The 19744-nt window shown below is 38.0% G+C and overlaps 1 long non-coding RNA gene and 1 pseudogene across 1 annotated transcript in view; both read left to right on the top strand.

Annotated features, from left to right (window-relative positions):
- LOC123568352 (uncharacterized) overlaps positions 1–19744 on the top strand; it is a 553309-nt gene that overhangs the window by 263158 nt on the left and 270407 nt on the right. The window lies entirely within an intron of this gene.
- LOC102145071 (phosphoserine aminotransferase pseudogene) lies at positions 5040–6178 on the top strand (annotated as a pseudogene).

The following is a 19744-nucleotide window of genomic DNA, read 5'->3' on the forward strand; positions in this document are numbered from 1 at the left end:
AAGAGTACTTGCCTGTTAAGAAACATCTCGTTTTAATTATATAGTAATGGAGATGGGGACCACCTTGTTTTGTTTTGTTTTGTTTTGAGATGAGTCTCACTATGTTGCCCAGGTTGGACTCAAATTCCTAGGTCAAGAGATCTTCCACTTCGGCTTCCCAAGTGGCTGGGACTACAGGAGATCACCTTTTCAAAGCTGAATATCGAAGTCAGAAAATCAACTAAATGAAAGGTAGATTTATCTATAAAAATCAAAATGTTATTTATCATAAAATTCCATAAATAGCTTTGAATAAAAAGACTTTGTAAATAATGACTGCCACATTCAATCATTCATGATAAATTTATGTATTCCTGTCATATTCAAGTATTTTCCAGATTTAGTTTTTTTAATTAAAAAATTCTATGCTGCAATAAAGAACTAAATCATGAAAATACATTTCAATCAGGAATGACTACACAAAATAATATGTTTCATCTCAAGCAGAGAAGTACTCAAAAATTGAGGTTAATGGTATGAACTCTATAATAATAATGGTCACGTTCAAATAAACGTCAACTCTAATGGTCCCTGTTGTGAGGACAAAGCTATTTAATCACTTTTTGTGACTATTACTTTATCCACAAATGAACATATTAATAGTACCTACTTCAGAGCTATATGAGAAATAAATGAGTTAATACAGATAAGGAAATTAAATGAATTTAATACAGTTAAAGACTTAGAACAAAAAATAATCACTATATACCAGTAATGGTGTTAGTAATCCATAAAATAAAATTTAAAACAGTGGTGATTATACCACCATGTTACACCATTTCGATTTACCAAGATTAGAAAAAGAAAAAAAAAAAAGGCCAAACATGGTTGCTCACACCTGTAATTTCAGCACTTTGGGAGGCTGAAGAAGGAGGATCATTTCAGTTCAGCATCTCGAAATCAGCTTCTTTATCTTATTTTCTCTTTGCATTCTAGTTTGAATTTGTACTGAAGGATCCTCAAGCTCACTAATTATTTCCTCAGCCATATTCAGTCTGCTGATGAGTCCATCAAATATATTTTTAATTGTTATTAGTTCTTTTATTTCAAGCATTTTCTTCTGATCCTTTTTCAGTTTCCATCTCTCTGCTTATATTACCCATCTATTCTTGAATGTTGTCTAATTCTACCTGTAACATATTGGCCATTATAAATATCCCTACATATGTGTGTCTGATAATTTCAGTGTTACTTCTGAGTCATATTCAGATGCTTGCTTTGTCTCTTCAGACTGTCATTTCCTGACTTTTTTAATGTCTCACAATTTTTTTGTTGAAAGTTGAGCATATTTGTATCAGATAATAGGAAATTATGCAAACACACCTTTACTGTGAGGCTGTCTGTTAATTTGACTGTGAGTTGTGTTGTGTTTAATCTTTGTTATAGCTGTAGGTGTCAGGAGTTTCAAATTCCGCTAGCATCTACTTTCTTTCCTCTGTTGCTTTTGTGTTCTCCTAGGAACTTCTTAAAACCTGAGACTTGCAGCTATTTCAACTGTAATCCACAGTTATTAAACTGAAACCTTGTTGATTTGGTGGTTTTATGGGGGAAAGGAAGCTTTCTATAATATTATAATTAAATCAATCTTTTAGTGACCTTGCATCTCTTGGCGGTGACCTTCACACGTGTTTCTTTCTCCAGCTGGTGAGACAGAAAGGCCAGAGGATGCTTCGTTAGATAATTGTCCTATTCCCAGGTGTGATAATGATCTGATAAGGTCTTTTCTCCTACCTGCCAGCCAGGTTTTTGTTATGGAGAATGATCTGGGTATATTTCAAGTTGGTTTCTCTACTGCTCCCCAGGCCAGAAGCACCAGGGAATTTCTTGATTCTTTACCATAAGAACTTACTGGAGGTAAAACCCATCAACATGTTAGGGACTTCAAAGACTGCGAACCTCAGGAGTTTATTCCTCATGCTATTTTGCACTCCACTTCCAGCCATTTGTTAAAATTACTCTTTAGGTGCTTCTATCAGGTCATGGCTTCGGCATCTTCTATTCCAGGTAAGCTGATCTGTTTCTTGTGAGATCGGTGATTTTTCGGGCAGTGTCTCCATATTTCAGGGTACCAGTTTACTCTACTATCTCAATTCTTTGATTGTTCCTAGAAAATCCATTGATATTTAGGTTGTTCTGGTTTTCTCGTTAAAAAAAAAAAAAAAGGTTAATGACCAGTATGCTCTTAACCTATTAGAGCTATCGCTAAAGTCAAATGCTTACAATATAATGTTTGAAGAAAACCATGTTTTATTTTTAAAGAAAGAAAACAGGCCGGGCGCGGTGGCTCAAGCCTGTAATCCCAGCACTTTGGGAGGCCGAGACGGGCGGATCACGAGGTCAGGAGATCGAGACCATCCTGGATAACACGGTGAAACCCCGTCTCTACTAAAAAATACAAAAAACTAGCCGGGCGAGGTGGCGGGCGCCTGTAGTCCCAGCTACTTGGGAGGCTGAGGCAGGAGAATGGCCTAAACCCGGGAGGCGGAGCTTGCAGTGAGCCGAGATCCGGTCACTGCACCCCAGCCTGGGTGACAGAGCGAAATTCTGTCTCAAAAAAAAAAAAAAAGAAAACAGATCAAAATGCAGAATGTATAGAAATTATTACAACCCTGTTAAACCTACTAACAGTTTGAAATGCTTCCCTTTAGGTGGGAGGGTTACAGTTGGTTGTCTGTTTTTTACCATTCTATGTTTTCCAAATTGTGTTCAGTGACCATATTTTACTTTTATAATTACAAATATATTTGGAAACATTCTAGAACTCAAAGCAGAGACATAATGTAGTTATCTAATGACTTTGGAGAAAATCTGCTTAGTTTGGATTCTTGGCTTTCCTCGTATTCTGAGTGATCCTGGGTGACTTTCTTAATTTTTCAGTGTCTCAGATTTCTCATCTATAAAATAAGAATACTAGTATTGGTATCCCCATAAAACCATCATCAGAATTAAGAGATTAATATATGTAAGCTTCTTAGTATCTTCAAAAACCTTTATTTATTATATTATTTGAAATAAGCAATTGAGAAATCATTTAATTGTTAAAACAGATGTAATCTATTTTTCATTTCCCTTGACAAAGCCATAGTCTGAGTAACTCATCATCTTCCCAATTAACTATTCCTCACCATCTGTCTGGCCAGTGATCTAGTCCCTTGCTCCTAGTCATATGCAATGGCCTTTAAGAGTGTGGAGGTCTAAGAATGCCGGAAGGACACCAGATTGAAGAGAATTTGGCCATGAGAAATCACCAGAGGGGGGAAAAATACATAAATATTGTGTGTGTGTATTGTGTGTGTGTACAAATATTTAGATGGAATAAAATATGCCACTTTAAAAAATTGTTTTTGCAATCTTATCTTGGCTTGCAACTCTGACATCAGTACAATAAATGTGAATATAATGTTGACCCACTTGACTGTCATTCCTCTGTGAAAATCAATGTGTCGTTTGTGTGAGGGATTTTAGTGGAGTTGGCAGGGATCATATCTGACCTTCCTTGTTTATGATACCTTTTGCTAATATTTGTTTTATTCTTCTTTATAAGAACAAACATATTTCTTTCTGACTCTTAAAAAATGAAATATTTTAGTGGGATTGAATCTGTCAGCAGCATGACTTGATGTATTTGATTAACCCATTCCTGGGAAAACGGGTAAACTTTAATTGTTAATGGTAAAAAATAAAATGTATAACAATACTGCATTATAGAAAGCTTCTTAAACTATGCCTGTCATCGCCTAATATTTTTCATACTTGTCTGTAATCCACAGAGCTTTAATTGACACTACTGTTTTTAACATGAAAGAGAGTAGAATTTTTCATTCTGAAACTGCAATTTTAAATATGATTTTGAAAGTAGATTCTAGAAAATTACAGAGAATTTTAAAAATGTTGGGCAGTATTCAAAAAGAGTTTATTCAAACTCCTTATTTACAGTTTATCTTGTATTCAATATAGAAAATGCAAACAATGCAGGGGTACACAATAATTTGAACCTAATATGGAGCTATATGAAAACCATGTTTTTCTCTATGATCAATAAAATATCTCTATTAACTTTAAAGAAAAACAAATTTAAAATGCAATGTTAAATGCTGATAAAAATAACTAATTTTTAAGCCCGTGCACACAGTGTTGTATACTTTAAATCTAATATCCCTTTTAATCTTCACAATTGCCAAGGAAGTAGACGCTCCTGTCACTATCACTGTATGTATGTAAGTAATAAAGTCCTTGGGAAATTTAGAAGTGTTTTGTTATCAGAGAGATATGATGATACATAACAGTTAGCAACAGTTCTGAACAAAGTCACAGGATCATTAGGTTTCTACACAAGAAGACCACAATCTTTGCATATATAATTCAGAAAATTTTGATAACTAAAAATGCATATCACACAAAAAACAGAATGAGAAGTGTATTTTGTGGGTAGTATTAATAAAACGTGGTTTTTTGTTTGTTTGTTTGTTTGTTTGCGACGGAGTCTCGCCCTGTCACCTAGGCTGGAGTGCAGTGGAGCCATCTCGGCTCACTGGAACCTCTGCTTCCCAGGTTCAAGCAATTCTCCTGCCTCAGCCTCCCCAGTAACTGGGACTACATGCATGCACCACCACGCTCGGCTTTTTTTTTTTTTTTTTTTTTTTTTTAAGTAGAGACAGGGTTTCACCCTGTTGGTCAGGCCTCGGACTCCTGACCTCAAATGATTTGCCCACCTTGGCCTCTCAGAGTACTGGGATTACAGTCATGAGCCAATAAAACATTTTTAAGAATACTTTTCATTTCATACTTCCCCCATAAACTAGAATGACATTCAAATTGAAAAGATGGTTGTAAACAAGCATATCAAAATCTGTAAGTTCAAAAAAATTCTATTTGTCCAACACTTGGAGAAGCACTGTTGGTAAATATCTGAAATTGAAAAAATAAGAACAGTGTAGACTCTCACGGCAGCGGCCGGGAACACTAGCCATTCACGTGTTGGGTCCTCCTTGGCTGACTCGCCGCCCTCGCCGACGCACCATGGACTCCCCGAGGCAGGTGGTCAACTTTGGGCCTGGTCCCACCAAGCTGCCGCACTCAGTGTTGTTAGAGATACAAAAGGAATTATTAGACTACAAAGGAGTTGGCATTAGTGTTCTTGAAATGAGTCACAGGTCATCAGATTTTGCCAAGATTATGAACAATACAGAGAATCTTGTGCGGGAATTGCTAGCCGTTCCAGACAACATTAAGGTGATTTTTGTGCAAGGAGATGGGTCCGGCCAGTTCAGTGCTGTCCCCTTAAACCTGACTGGCTTGAAAGCAGGAAGGTGGTGACAGGACTATGTGGTGACAGGAGCTTGGTCACCTAAGCCTGCAGAAGCCAAGAAGTTTGGGACTATAAATATTGTTCACCCTAAACTTGGGAGTTATACAAAAATTCCAGATCCAAGCACCTGGAACCTCAACCTGGCTGCCTCCTACGTGTACTATTGAGCAAATGAGATGGTGCATGGTGTGGAGTTTGACTTTATACCCAATATCAAGGGAGCAGTACTGGTTTGTGACAAGTCCTCAAACTTCCTGTCCAAGCCAGTGGATGTTTCCAAGTTTGATGTGATTTTTGCTGGTGCCCAGAAGAATGTTGGCTCTGCTGCAGTCACCGTGGTGATTGTCCCTGATGACTTGCTGGGGTTTGACCTCCCAGAGTGCCCCTCGGTCCTGGAATACAAGGTGCAGGCTGGAAACAGCTCCTTGTACAACAGGCCTCTATGTTTCCGCATCTACCTCATGGGCTTGGTCCCCGAGTGGATTAAAAACAGTGGAGGTGCCACGGCCATGGAGAAACTTAGCTCCATCAAATCTCAAATCTCAAATGATTTATGAGATTATTGATAATTCTCAAGGATTCTACGTATGTCCAGTGGAGCCCCCAAATAGAAGCAAGATGAGTATTCCTTTCTGCATTGGCAATGTCAAAGGAGATGATGCTCTAGAAAAAAGATTTCTTGAGAAAGCTCTTGTACTCAATATGTTGTCCTTGAAAAGGCATAGGTCTGTGGGAGGCATCCAGGTCTCTCAGTATAATGCTGTCATGATTGAAGATGTTCAGAAACTGGCTGCCTTCATGAAAAATTTTTGGGAGATGCATCAGCTATGAACACATCCTAACCAGGATAAACTCTGTTCTTGAACAACATACAAAGTTTAAAGTAACTTGGGGATGGCTACAAAAAGTTAACAAACACAGTATTTTTCTCAAATGAACATGTTTATTGTAGACTCTTCTTTCTTGAAAGAACAACAGCAAAACATCTACGGCTCTGTAAAGCTGGTGGGACATAATGTTCACCTTAATTCTGACTTGAACTGGAAACATTTTAAGAAATCCTGTTGCTTTTCTAACAAATTCCTACTTGTTTTGCCTTTGCTGCTACTATTTCTAGTTAGATTTCAAACTTGCCTGTGGACTTAATAATGCAAATTGCAATTAATTTTTTCTGGAATCATGGGAACACCCAGCATAGAGTGTAGGTGGGGCCCTCTAGGTGCTGAATCTAGACATCTGTGGGGTCTCCTTGGTTCAGCAGCAGTTGATTCAAGGTCAATATTGACCATTGGAGGAGTGGTTTAAGAGTACCAGGCAAAGGGTAAACTATAGATAGATCTTTATACTGTTATTACAAGAGAAGTGACATACTTTATATATGTTTATATTAGCAAGGTCTGTTTTTAATACCATATACTTTATATTTCTATACATTGATATTTCTAATAATATGGTTATCAGTGATACATGTAGACACTTTTAGAATTTATTAAATCCTTGACCTTGTGCCTTATTCCATTAGCAACAGTTTCACCTCCTCCCCAGTCTTCCCCTTCCTCTTTTTAAGCTGTTTTATGAATAAGATCTAGAAGTTCTTGATTTATTTTTACTGTTCTTTCCATAAGTAGAAGAGAAAGTTGATTGGTTGGTTGTTTTTCAATTATGCCATTAAACTAAGCATTTCTGTTAAATTACCTTATCCTTTGTTCTCTTGACTGTTTTCTTTGTAATGTTTGAGGACGAGAGTGATACTTCGCTGAAAAGTCTTTCCCCTATTGTTTATCTATTGTCAGTATTTTATGTTGAATATGTAAAGAACATTAAAGTCCTAAAACATCTTAAAAAAAATAAGAACAGTGTAACAAATTTGGTTCTGGGCAAAATTTTAAAATGAGGAGGAGCAATCTGGTAGTAGATGGTATTAAATTGACAATAGAAAATTTATTTAAATACCATTAAAAATAAACCAAATTTAGAAACTTTCATTTCCTGAAGACATGGCATAAAAAATAATAGGCCCCTGTTTTTCTCCTTCCTGGAAGTCGTGCCTAAAGATAACACAAAAGTGAGTTCAAAAATGAAACATCTGAAAATCTAAGACCAGAATTCTGAGAAATCCCTCATGGGAGAGATGGTGTTTTGTCTCCAGATGTGAATGGAGAAATGGTAGGGAGGGAGGAAGAGAAAGGACAATAAACCATAGGCAAAATAATGCTGGGGTTTCCAGAATATCATATAGTTGGAATAATGCAGTATGCAGCATTTTCAAATGGCCTTCTTTCACTTAGTATTATTCATTTAAGTTTCCTCTAAGTCTTTTCATTGGCTTGAGAGTTCACTTCTTTTCAGTACTGAAGAATATTCCTTTGTCTGGATGAGCCACAGTTTATTTGTTCATTCATCTTGAAGGACATTTTGATTACTTCAAAGTTTTGGCAATTGTGTATAAAACTGTTATAAACATCTTTGTGCAGGGTTTTGTGTGAAAATAAGTTTTTAAATCATTTGGATAAATACCAAAAACACCATTGTTGGATTGTAACAACAGCATGCTTAGGGAAATGCCAAATGTCTTCTCAAGTAGCTGCTATGGACTCAACTTTGTCCCCCCAAAATTCATACACTGAAGGGCTAACCCCCAATGTGATGGTATTTAGAGGTGGGGCTTTTGATAGATAATTATGTTTAGATGATGGCATAAGGGTAGAACCCTCATGATGGGATTAGTACCCTTATAAGAAGAGACACAAAAATATCTTGCTTGCTTTCTGTCCACCATTTAAGAACAAATGGTTCTTAAAACAAGAACCATTCTATATTCCCACTAGCAATTAATGAGGGTTCATATTGCTCTACATCCTTAACACCATTGGTTGTCATTGGTGCTTTGGATTGTGTGTGTTCTAATATATGTGTAGTGAATCTTATTCTTATTTTAAATTGCATTTCCCTGATGACATAGGATGTGGAGCATCTTTTCATATGCTTGCTTTCCCTCTGTATGTATTTTCTGGTGAAGTGTCTGTTCAGGTATTTTGTGCATTTTTTAAATTCAGTTGTTGCTATTGGAAGGTTCTGTATGTATTTGGGATAACGATCCTTTATGACATATATCTTTGCAAATATTTTCTTTGAGTTTATGGCTTATCTTCTCATTTCCTTAGCAGTGTCTTTCATAAAGCACAAGATTTTAATTTTAATGAATTTCAGCTTATTGATAATTTATTCCATGGATTGTGCTTTTGGAGTTATATCTGGAAAGACATCTCCGTACCCATTTTTTTACGTTATCTTCAAGTATTTGTATAATGTTGTATTTTAGAATTAGGTCTATGGTTAATTTTGAGTTAATTTTTGGGAAGTGTGTAAGGTCCAGTTTATTTCTTTCCTCTCTCTCTCTTTCTTTTCTTTTTTTCTTTTCTTTCTTTCTTTCTTTTTTTTTTCAACTGGAGTCTCATTCTGTCGCCCAGACTGGAGTGCAGTGGCACAATCTCGGCTCACTGCAAGCTCTGCCCTCTGGGTTCATGCCATTCTCCTGCCTCAGTCTCCTGAAAACTGGGACTACAGACACCTGTCACCATGCCTGGCTAATTTTTTTGTATTTTTAGTAGAGATGGGGTTTCACTGTGTTAGCCAGGATGGTCTTGATATCCTGACCTCGTGATCTGCCTGCCTTGGTCTCCCAAAGCACTGGGATTACAAGTGTGAGCCACCGCACCCAGCCTTTTCTTTTCTTCCCCCTACTCGCTCCCTCCCTCCCTTCCTTCCTCCCTCCCTCTTTCTCTTTTCTTTCTCTCTCCTTCCTTCCTTCCTTCTTCTCTTCTATCTTCTCTCTCCTCTCCTCTCCTCCCTTCTCCTCCCCTCCATTTCCCTTCCCTTCCCTTCCCTTCCCTTCCCTTCCCTTCCCTCCCCTCCCCTCCCCTCCCCTCCCCTCTCCTCTCCTCTCCTCTCCTCTCCTCTCCTCTCCTCTCCTCTTCTCTATTCTCTTTTATTTTTTTTTCCATATGGCTGTTCATTTGTCTCAGGATCATTTGTAAAGAAGAACACCTTTTATCCATTGCGTTTCCTTTCTTCCTTGTCAAAGATTGGTTAACTAAATTAATGTTGGTCTATTTCTGGGCTCACTCTTCCATTCCATTAATATATATGTCTATTATTTTACCAGTACCAACACTGTCTTCACTGCTATAGTCTTATATTAAATCTTGAAGACAGGTAATGTCAGTCCTTTAACTTTTTCCATCTCATGCAATATTATATTGGCTAATTTGGGTCTTTTTCCTTTCCATATAAACTTCAAAATTAGTTTGCCAATATCCACAAAATAATTTGCTAAATCTTTGGTTGGAATTTAGTTAAATCTACAGATTAAAATGGGATGAACTGACATCTTGGTGATATTGAATCTTTATTCATGAACTTGAAATATCTCTCTAAGTATTTCTTCTTTGATTTCTTTCATCAGAATTTTGGAGTTTTCTTTATATAGATCTTGTACATCTTTTGTTAGATTTACAAGTGTTTTGTTTCTTAGGGTGCCAGTGTAAATGGTATTTTGTTTTTAATTTCAAGTTCTACTTGTTTATTACTGGTATATAGAAAAGTGATTGGCTTTTTAGTACGTTAACCTTGTATTCTGTGACTTACTATAATTGCTTCATAGTTTTGCAATTTTTTTCAATTCTTTAAGATTTTCTACATAGATAATCATTCATCTGCAAAGACAGCATTATTTCTTCTTTTTGAATCAGTATTCATTTAATTTCTTTTCTTTTCTAATTGTTAACTAAGACTTTAAGTATACGTTGAGAATAAGTGGTGAGGGAACATCCTTGTCATGTTTCTGAGTTTGGGGAGAAATATTTTAGCTTCTCACAATTAATTATAATGTTAACTGTGTTTTTTTTTTCATAAATGTGCTTATCAACTTGAGGAATTCACTCTCTATTTATAATTTGCTAATTGTTTTTATCAGAAATTGGTTTTGAATTTTGTTAAGTGCTTTATCTGGTTCTGTTGATATGATCATGTGATGTTTCTTTTTCACTCTGTTGATGTAATGGATTACATTAATCAAATTTTCAATGTTGCGCTAGCCTTAAATGCCTGGAATAAGTCTAATTTGGTAATGGTGTTGAGGCAGGAAAGAAAGAAAGAAAAATAAACTTAAAAAAAAGGAAAACAGGCTTCCTATATTAGGCTGACTCATCCCAAAGATAGTAACAGGCAAAGCCTGGACCCAGGTGACATCTTAATAACATTATCTAGGAAGCTAAGACTCAAAAGAATGTGCTTTGAAGACTCTACCAGCACTCCCTCAATATAAGGATAAGAAAAAATAAATTTTCCTCTCTCCTTTTGTAATTTCCCCCTCGAATCCCACTCCCCTCCACGTGATTGTACCTTGCTCTGCAAGTTTTATAACATTATAGATTCCTGTTTTCTGTAACTAGTAACTTCAAGTGTTTTTTTTTTTTTTTAATCTGAGTAGTACAGTGAAGTTTATAAGACATGCCTGAGCTGGCCTGGACTGCAGCCATGTAGGCGCCATGGCAAAGGTTATGAGATAAGCCCATGCAAGGCACCTAGAGTAAGCCTAGAAAACAGCCATCTGGGCCGCAGAGCAAGAGTCACATGTAATCCTAAGTTATGCACCTTTTACAATTTGATTAACTGCCTTTGTTCTGCCTCTGTATCCTTACTTTCATGCCACTGTGCTTTGCACCACTGTAAGCTTGTTTCAAGCTAGCCCACCGCCTTTTAGCAGTGTGTATAAAAGTCAAGTGCTGTCTTTGTTCTGGGCCCAGTGTTTGGATGTTAATCTGCTGGGTCTGAGTGCACTCAGTAAAGTCCTCCTATACCACCTATTGGTCTCTCCAGTCTCCTGATTCCCACAACCGTGTATAATTCCTTCCCTAAATTGTTGAATTCAGTTTTCTAATATCTTGTTAAGAATTAAGAATTTTGCATCTTAACAGATACTGAAAGATACTCGTCTGTAGTTTTTTTCTTTTTCTTGTTTTTTTTTTTTTTTTTTTTTTTTTTGATAAGATCTTTGTCCAGTTTTGGTATTGGGGCTATGCTGGCCTCATAGAATAAGTTAGAAATAATCCCTCTGCTTCTATACTATAAATGAGATTATAGAGGACTTTTATAATTTCTTCATTAAATGTTTTGTAGGATTCACCAGCAACCCATCTGTTCTGGTGTTTCTGGTTTAGCAGGTTAATAAATATCGATTAAATTACTCTAGTAGATAAAGCCCTGTGTTAGTCTGTTTTCACATGGCAATAAAGATGCTACTCAAGACTTGGTAATTTATAAACAAAAGAGGCTTCATTGACTCACAGTTCTGCATGGCTGAGGAGGCCTCAGGAAACTTAAAATCATGGCAGAAGGAGAAGCAGGCACCTTGTTCACCAGGAGATAGGAGAGTGAGTGCTTGTGAAGGAGGAACTGTCAAACACTTATAAAACCACCAGATTTTGTGAGAACTCACTATCATGAGAACAGCATGGGAGAAACCACCCCTGTGATTCAATCATCATCTCCCACCTGGTCTCTCCCTCGACACATGGGGATTATGGGATTACAACTTGAGATGAGATTTAGGTGGGAATACAGAGCCAAACCATATCAAGCCCTATTCACATTGTCTATTTCTTCCTATGTGTTAGCAGATTGTGTCATTTAAGAAATTGGTCAATTTCATCAAGGTTATTGAATGTGTAGGCATTGACTTGTTCATACTATTTCTCTATTTTCCTTTTGATATCCATGGGATCTGTAATGATGTTCCTTCTTTCACTTCTGTTATTAGTAATTGTGTCTTCTCTTTTCTCTTTGAGTTAGCTTGGGTAGAGGTTTATCTGTTTCACTGATCTTTCCAAAGAACCAGTTTTTGATTCTTTTGATTTTTCCTACTAATTTTCTGTTTTTGATGTCACTGATTTATGTTTTAATTATTTTTATTATTTTATCCTGCTTATTTTGAATGTAATTTGCTTTTCTTTTTCTAGTTTTAAAGGGAGAAGATAAGATTATTAAAATGAGACTGTCTTACTTTCAATGCTAAACATTTATCAGTAAGCACTGCTTTCACTGCATTCCACAAATTTAATGTCATACTTCTATTTTAACTTACTTTAAAGAATTAAAAAATATTCTCTTGAGATTTCATCTTTGGTCTATGCATTATTTAGAAGTGTGTTGTTTAGTCTGTATGTATTTTGGAATTTTTCTAGTTTAATTCCATTGGTGTGTAAGAGCATACACTGTATAATTATATTTTTACTACATATACTTTATCACATATCTGTCTATTTATCGATACCACTACATATCCATCAATCAATCTTGCTTCTTTTTTTAAATAAAAATACATTTCAGAGTAACTTTCTGACTTCATATGTTTCTTCCTAAAATATTATTATGCACATTTTTAATATAATGTTTTCTTACAAATTTTTCTTCTCTAGGAAAATTTACTTATGGGAAAATTTATAAATCTTTATCATACCACTTGATGAATTTGATTGTATGTACACTTGTGTAAAGCAAACTCATCCAAATAAAGAACTTTATTATCATCCTAAAACATTTCCTTATGCTCATTCTCATTCAAATACTTTTACTCATACTATAAATATAAACAATGTCCTCATTATTTTCCCACCAGAGATTAATGAAACCTCCCCTAAATATTCATACTAATTGAGTCATAATTATGTACTCTTTGTATCTTATTTGTTTTACTCAGGATAAGCATCTTTTTTATTGTTTTGTTTTTGTTTTTGAGAAAGGACCCAACTCTTGTCTCCCAGGCTGGAGTGCAGTAGCATAATCATGGCTCACTATAGCCTCAATCTCCTAGGCTCAAGCCCTCCTCTCACCTCAGCCTCCTGAGTATGTAGGACTACAGGCATGTGCTACCAAATCCAGCTATTTTTATTATTATTATTATTTTAGGAGAGATGAGGTCTTGCTATGTTGCCAGGCTTGTCTCAAATTCCTGAGCTCAAGGAAGCCTCCCGCCTTGACCACCCAAATGCTGGGATTATAGGTGTGAGCCACTGCACTTTGCCAAGGATAAGCACCTTAAAATTAATCCATTTCATATTGCAGATCAGAAATTCACTCCATTGGGGGGGGTGGAGCAAGATGGCCGAAGAGGAACAGCTCCAGTCTCCAACTCCCAGCGCGAGCGACACAGAAGACCAGTGATTTCTGCATTTTCAACTGAGGTACTGGGTTCATCTCACTGGGGAGTGCCAGACGATCGGTGCTGGTCAGCTGCTGCAGCCCCACCAGCGAGAGCTGAAGCAGGGTGAGGCATTGCCTCACCAGGGAAGTGCAAGGGGGAAGGGAATCTCTTTTCCTAGCCAGGGGAACTGAGACACACAACACCTGGAAAATCGGGTAACTCCCACCCCAATACTGCGCTTTAAGCAAACAGGCACACCAGGAGATCATATCCCACACCTGGCCGGGAGGGTCCCACACACATGGAGCCTCCCTCATTGCTAGCACAGCAGTCTGTGATCTACCGGCAAGGCAGCAGCAAGGCTGGGGGAGGGGCGCCCGCCATTGCTGAGGCTTAAGTAGGTAAACAAAGCTGCTGGGAAGCTCGAACTGGGTGGAGCTCACAGCAGTTCAAGGAAACCTGCCTGTCTCTGTAGACTCCACCTCTGGGGACAGGGCAATAACAAACGCAGCTGAAACCTCTGCAGACGCAAACGACTCTGTCTGACAGCTTTGAAGAGAGCAGTGGATCTCCCAACACAGAGGTTGAGATCTGAGAAGGGACAGACTCCCTGCTCAAGTGGGTCCCTGACCCCTGAGTAGCCTAACTGGGAGACATCCCCCACTAGGGGCAGTCTGACACCCCACACCTCACAGGGTGGAGTACACCCCTGAGAGGAAGCTTCCAAAGCAAGAATCAGACAGGTACACTCGCTGTTCAGAAATATTCTATCTTCTGCAGCCTCTGCTGCTGATACCCAGGCAAACAGGGTCTGGAGTGGACCTCAAGCAATCTCCAACAGACCTACAGCTGAGGGTCCTGACTGTTAGAAGGAAAACTATCAAACAGGAAGGACACCTACACCAAAACCCCATCAGTACATCACCATCGTCAAAGACCAGAGGCAGATAAAACCACAAAGATGGGGAAAAAGCAGGGCAGAAAAGCTGGAAATTCAAAAAATAAGAGCGCATCTCCCCCGGCAAAGGAGCGCAGCTCATCGCCAGCAACGGATCAAAGCTGGACGGAGAATGACTTTGACGAGATGAGAGAAGAAGGCTTCAGTCCATCAAATTTCTCAGAGCTAAAGGAGGAATTACGTACCCAGCGCAAAGAAACTAAAAATCTTGAAAAAAAGTGGAAGAATTGATGGCTAGAGTAATTAATGCAGAGAAGGTCATAAACGAAATGAAAGAGATGAAAACCATGACACGAGAAATACGTGACAAATGCACAAGCTTCAGTAACCGACTCGATCAACTGGAAGAAAGAGTATCTGCGATTGAGGATCAAATGAATGAAATGAAGCGAGAAGAGAAACCAAAAGAAAAAAGAAGAAAAAGAAATGAACAAAGCCTGCAAGAAGTATGGGATTATGTAAAAAGACCAAATCTACATCTGATTGGGGTGCCTGAAAGTGAGGGGGAAAATGGAACCAAGTTGGAAAACACTCTTCAGGATATCATCCAGGAGAACTTCCCCAACCTAGTAGGGCAGGCCAACATTCAAATACAGGAAATACAGAGAACGCCACAAAGATACTCCTCGAGAAGAGCAACTCCAAGACACATAATTGCCAGATTCACCAAAGTTGAAATGAAGGAAAAAATCTTAAGGGCAGCCAGAGAGAAAGGTCGGGTTACCCACAAAGGGAAGCCCATCAGACTAACAGCAGATCTCTCGGCAGAAACTCTCCAAGCCAGAAGAGAGTGGGGGCCAATATTCAACATTCTTAAAGAAAAGAATTTTCAACCCAGAATTTCATATCCAGCCAAACTAAGTTTCATAAGTGAAGGAGAAATAAAATCCTTTACAGATAAGCAAATGCTTAGAGATTTTGTCAACACTAGGCCTGCCTTACAAGAGACCCTGAAGGAAGCACTAAACATGGAAAGGAACAACCGGTACCAGCCATTGCAAACACATGCCAAAATGTAAAGACCATCGAGGCTAGGAAGAAACTGCATCAACTAACGCACAAAATAACCAGTTAATATCATAATGGCAGGATCAAGTTCACACATAACAATCTTAACCTTAAATGTAAATGGACTAAATGTTCCAATTAAAAGACACAGACTGGCAAACTGGATAAAGAGTCAAGACCCATCAGTCTGCTGTATTCAGGAGACCCATCTCACACGCAGAGACATACATAGGCTCAAAATAAAGGGATGGAGGAAGATTTACCAAGCAAATGGAGAACAAAAAAAGCGGGGGTTGCAATACTAGTCTCTGATAAAACAGACTTTAAACCATCAAAGATCAAAAGAGACAAAGAAGGCCATTACATAATGGTAAAGGGATCAATTCAACAGGAAGAGCTAACTATCCTAAATATATATGCACCCAATACAGGAGCACCCAGATTCATAAAGCAAGTCCTTAGAGACTTACAAAGAGACTTAGCCCCCCTTACAATAATAATGGGAGACTTCAACACTCCACTGTCAACATTAGACAGATCAACGAAAGAGAAAGTTAACAAGGATATCCAGGAATTGAACTCATCTCTGCAGCAAGCAGACCTAAGAGACATCTATAGAACTCTCCACCCCAAATCAATAGAATATACATTCTTCTCAGCACCACATCGTACTTACTCCAAAATTGACCACGTAATTGGAAGTAAAGCACTCCTCAGCAAATGTACAAGAACAGAAATTATAACAAACTGTCTCTCAGACCACAGTGCAATCAAACTAGAACTCAGGACTAAGAAACTCAATCAAAACCGCTCAACTACATGGAAACTGAACAACCTGCTCCTGAATGACTACTGGGTACATAACAAAATGAAGGCAGAAATAAAGATGTTCTTTGAAACCAATGAGAACAAAGATACAACATACCAGAATCTCTGGGACACATTTAAAGCAGTGTGTAGAGGGAAATTTATAGCACTAAATGCCCACAAGAGAAAGCAGGAAAGATCTAAAACTGACACTCTAACATCGCAATTAAAAGAACTAGAGAAGCAAGAGCAAACACATTCGAAAGCTAGCAGAAGGCAAGAAATAACTAAGATCAGAGCAGAACTGAAGGAGATAGAGACACAAAAAACCCTCCAAAAAATCAATGAATCCAGGAGTTGGTTTTTTGAAAAGATCAACAAAATTGACAGACCACTAGCAAGACTAATAAAGAAGAAAAGAGAGAAGAATCAAATCGACGCAATTAAAAATGATAAAGGGGATATCACCATCGACCCCACAGAAATACAAACTACCATCAGAGAATACTATAAACACCTCTACGCAAATAAACTGGAAAATCTAGAAGAAATGGATAATTTCCTGGACACTTACACTCTTCCAAGACTAAACCAGGAAGAAGTTGAATCCCTGAATAGACCAATAGCAGGCTCTGAAATTGAGGCAATAATTAATAGCCTACCAACCAAAAAAAGTCCAGGACCAGATGGATTCACAGCTGAATTCTACCAGAGGTACAAGGAGAAGTTGGTACCATTCCTTCTGAAACTATTCCAATCAATAGAAAAAGAGGGAATCCTCCCTAACTCATTTTATGAGGCCAACATCATCCTGATACCAAAGCCTGGCAGAGACACAACAAAAAAAGAGAATTTTAGACCAATATCCCTGATGAACATCGATGCAAAAATCCTCAATAAAATACTGGCAAACCGGATTCAGCAACACATCAAAAAGCTTATCCACCATGATCAAGTGGGCTTCATCCCTGGGATGCAAGGCTGGTTCAACATTCGCAAATCAATAAACATAATCCAGCATATAAACAGAACCAAAGACAAGAACCACATGATTATCTCAATAGATGCAGAAAAGGCTTTTGACAAAATTCAACAGCCCTTCATGCTAAAAACGCTCAATAAATTTGGTATTGATGGAACGTACCTCAAAATAATAACAGCTATTTATGACAAACCCACAGCCAATATCATGCTGAATGGGCAAAAACTGGAAAAATTCCCTTTGAAAACTGGCACAAGACAGGGATGCCCTCTCTCACCACTCCTATTCAACATAGTGTTGGAAGTTCTGGCTAGGGCAATCAGGCAAGAGAAAGAAATCAAGGGTATTCAGTTAGGAAAAGAAGAAGTCAAATTGTCCCTGTTTGCAGATGACATGATTGTATATTTAGAAAACCCCATTGTCTCAGCCCAAAATCTCCTTAAGCTGATAAGCAACTTCAGCAAAGTCTCAGGATACAAAATTAATGTGCAAAAATCACAAGCATTCTTATACACCAGTAACAGACAAACAGAGAGCCAAATCAGGAATGAGCTTCCATTCACAATTGCTTCAAAGAGAATAAAATACCTAGGAATCCAACTTACAAGGGATGTAAAGGACCTCTTCAAGGAGAACTACAAACCACTGCTCAGTGAAATAAAAGAGGACACAAACAAATGGAAGAACATACCATGTTCATGGATAGGAAGAATCAATATCGTGAAAATGGCCATACTGCCCAAGGTAATTTATAGATTCAATGCCATCCCCATCAAGCTACCAATGAGTTTCTTCACAGAATTGGAAAAAACTGCTTTAAAGTTCATATGGAACCAAAAAAGAGCCCGCATCTCCAAGACAATCCTAAGTCAAAAGAACAAAGCTGGAGGCATCACGCTTCCTGACTTCAATCTATACTACAAGGCTACAGTAACCAAAACAGCATGGTACTGGTACCAAAACAGAGATATAGACCAACGGAACAGAACAGAGTCCTCAGAAATAATACCACACATCTACAGCCATCTGATCTTTGACAAACCTGAGAGAAACAAGAAATGGGGAAAGGATTCCCTATTTAATAAATGGTGCTGGGAAAATTGGCTAGCCATAAGTAGAAAGCTGAAACTGGATCCTTTCCTTACTCCTTATACGAAAATTAATTCAAGATGGATTAGAGACTTAAATGTTAGACCTAATACCATAAAAATCCTAGAGGAAAACCTAGGTCGTACCATTCAGGACATAGGCATGGGCAAAGACTTCATGTCTAAAACACCAAAAGCAACCGCAGCAAAAGCCAAAATTGACAAATGGGATCTCATTAAACTAAAGAGCTTCTGCACAGCAAAAGAAACTACCATCAGAGTGAACAGGCAACCTACAGAATGGGAGAAAATTTTTGCAATCTACTCATCTGACAAAGGGCTAATATCCAGAACCTACAAAGAACTCAAACAAATTTACAAGAAAAAAACAAACAACCCCATCAAAAAGTGGGCAAAGGATATGAACAGACATTTCTCAAAAGAAGACATTCATACAGCCAAGAGACACATGAAAAAATGCTCATCATCACTGGCCATCAGAGAAATGCAAATCAAAACCACAATGAGATACCATCTCACACCAGTTAGAATGGCGATCATTAAAAAGTCAGGAAACAACAGGTGCTGGAGAGGATGTGGAGAAATAGGAACACTTTTACACTGTTGGTGGGATTGTAAACTAGTTCAACCATTATGGAAAACTGTATGGCGATTCCTCAAGGATCTAGAACTAGATGTACCATATGACCCAGCCATCCCATTACTGGGGATATACCCAAAGGATTATAAATTATGCTGCTATAAAGACACATGCACACGTATGTTTATTGTGGCACTATTCACAATAGCAAAGACTTGGAATCAACCCAAATGTCCATCAGTGACAGATTGGATTAAGAAAATGTGGCACATATACACCATGGAATACTATGCAGCCATCAAAAAGGATGAGTTTGTGTCCTTTGTAGGGACATGGATGCAGCTGGAAACCATCATTCTTAGCAAACTATCACAAGAACAGAAAACCAAACACCGCATGTTCTCACTCATAGGTGGGAACTGAACAATGAGATCACTTGGACTCAGGAAGGGGAACATCACACACGGGGGCCTATCATGGGGAGGGGGGAGGGAGGTGGGATTGCATTGGGAGTTATACCTGATGTAAATGACGAGTTGATGGGTGCAGCACAGCAACATGGCACAAGTATACATATGTAACAAACCTGCACGTTATGCACATGTACCCTACAACTTAAAGTATAATAATAATAAATAAATTTAAAAAAAAAAAAAAAGAAAACTATGCTAAGTGGGAAAAGCCAGATGAAAGGTCACACATTCTATGATTCGTTTTATATGAAACATACAGACTAGGTAAATCCATAGA

Source organism: Macaca fascicularis, chromosome 13 (assembly GCF_037993035.2).
Source record: "Macaca fascicularis isolate 582-1 chromosome 13, T2T-MFA8v1.1".
Taxonomy (NCBI): domain Eukaryota; kingdom Metazoa; phylum Chordata; class Mammalia; order Primates; family Cercopithecidae; genus Macaca; species Macaca fascicularis.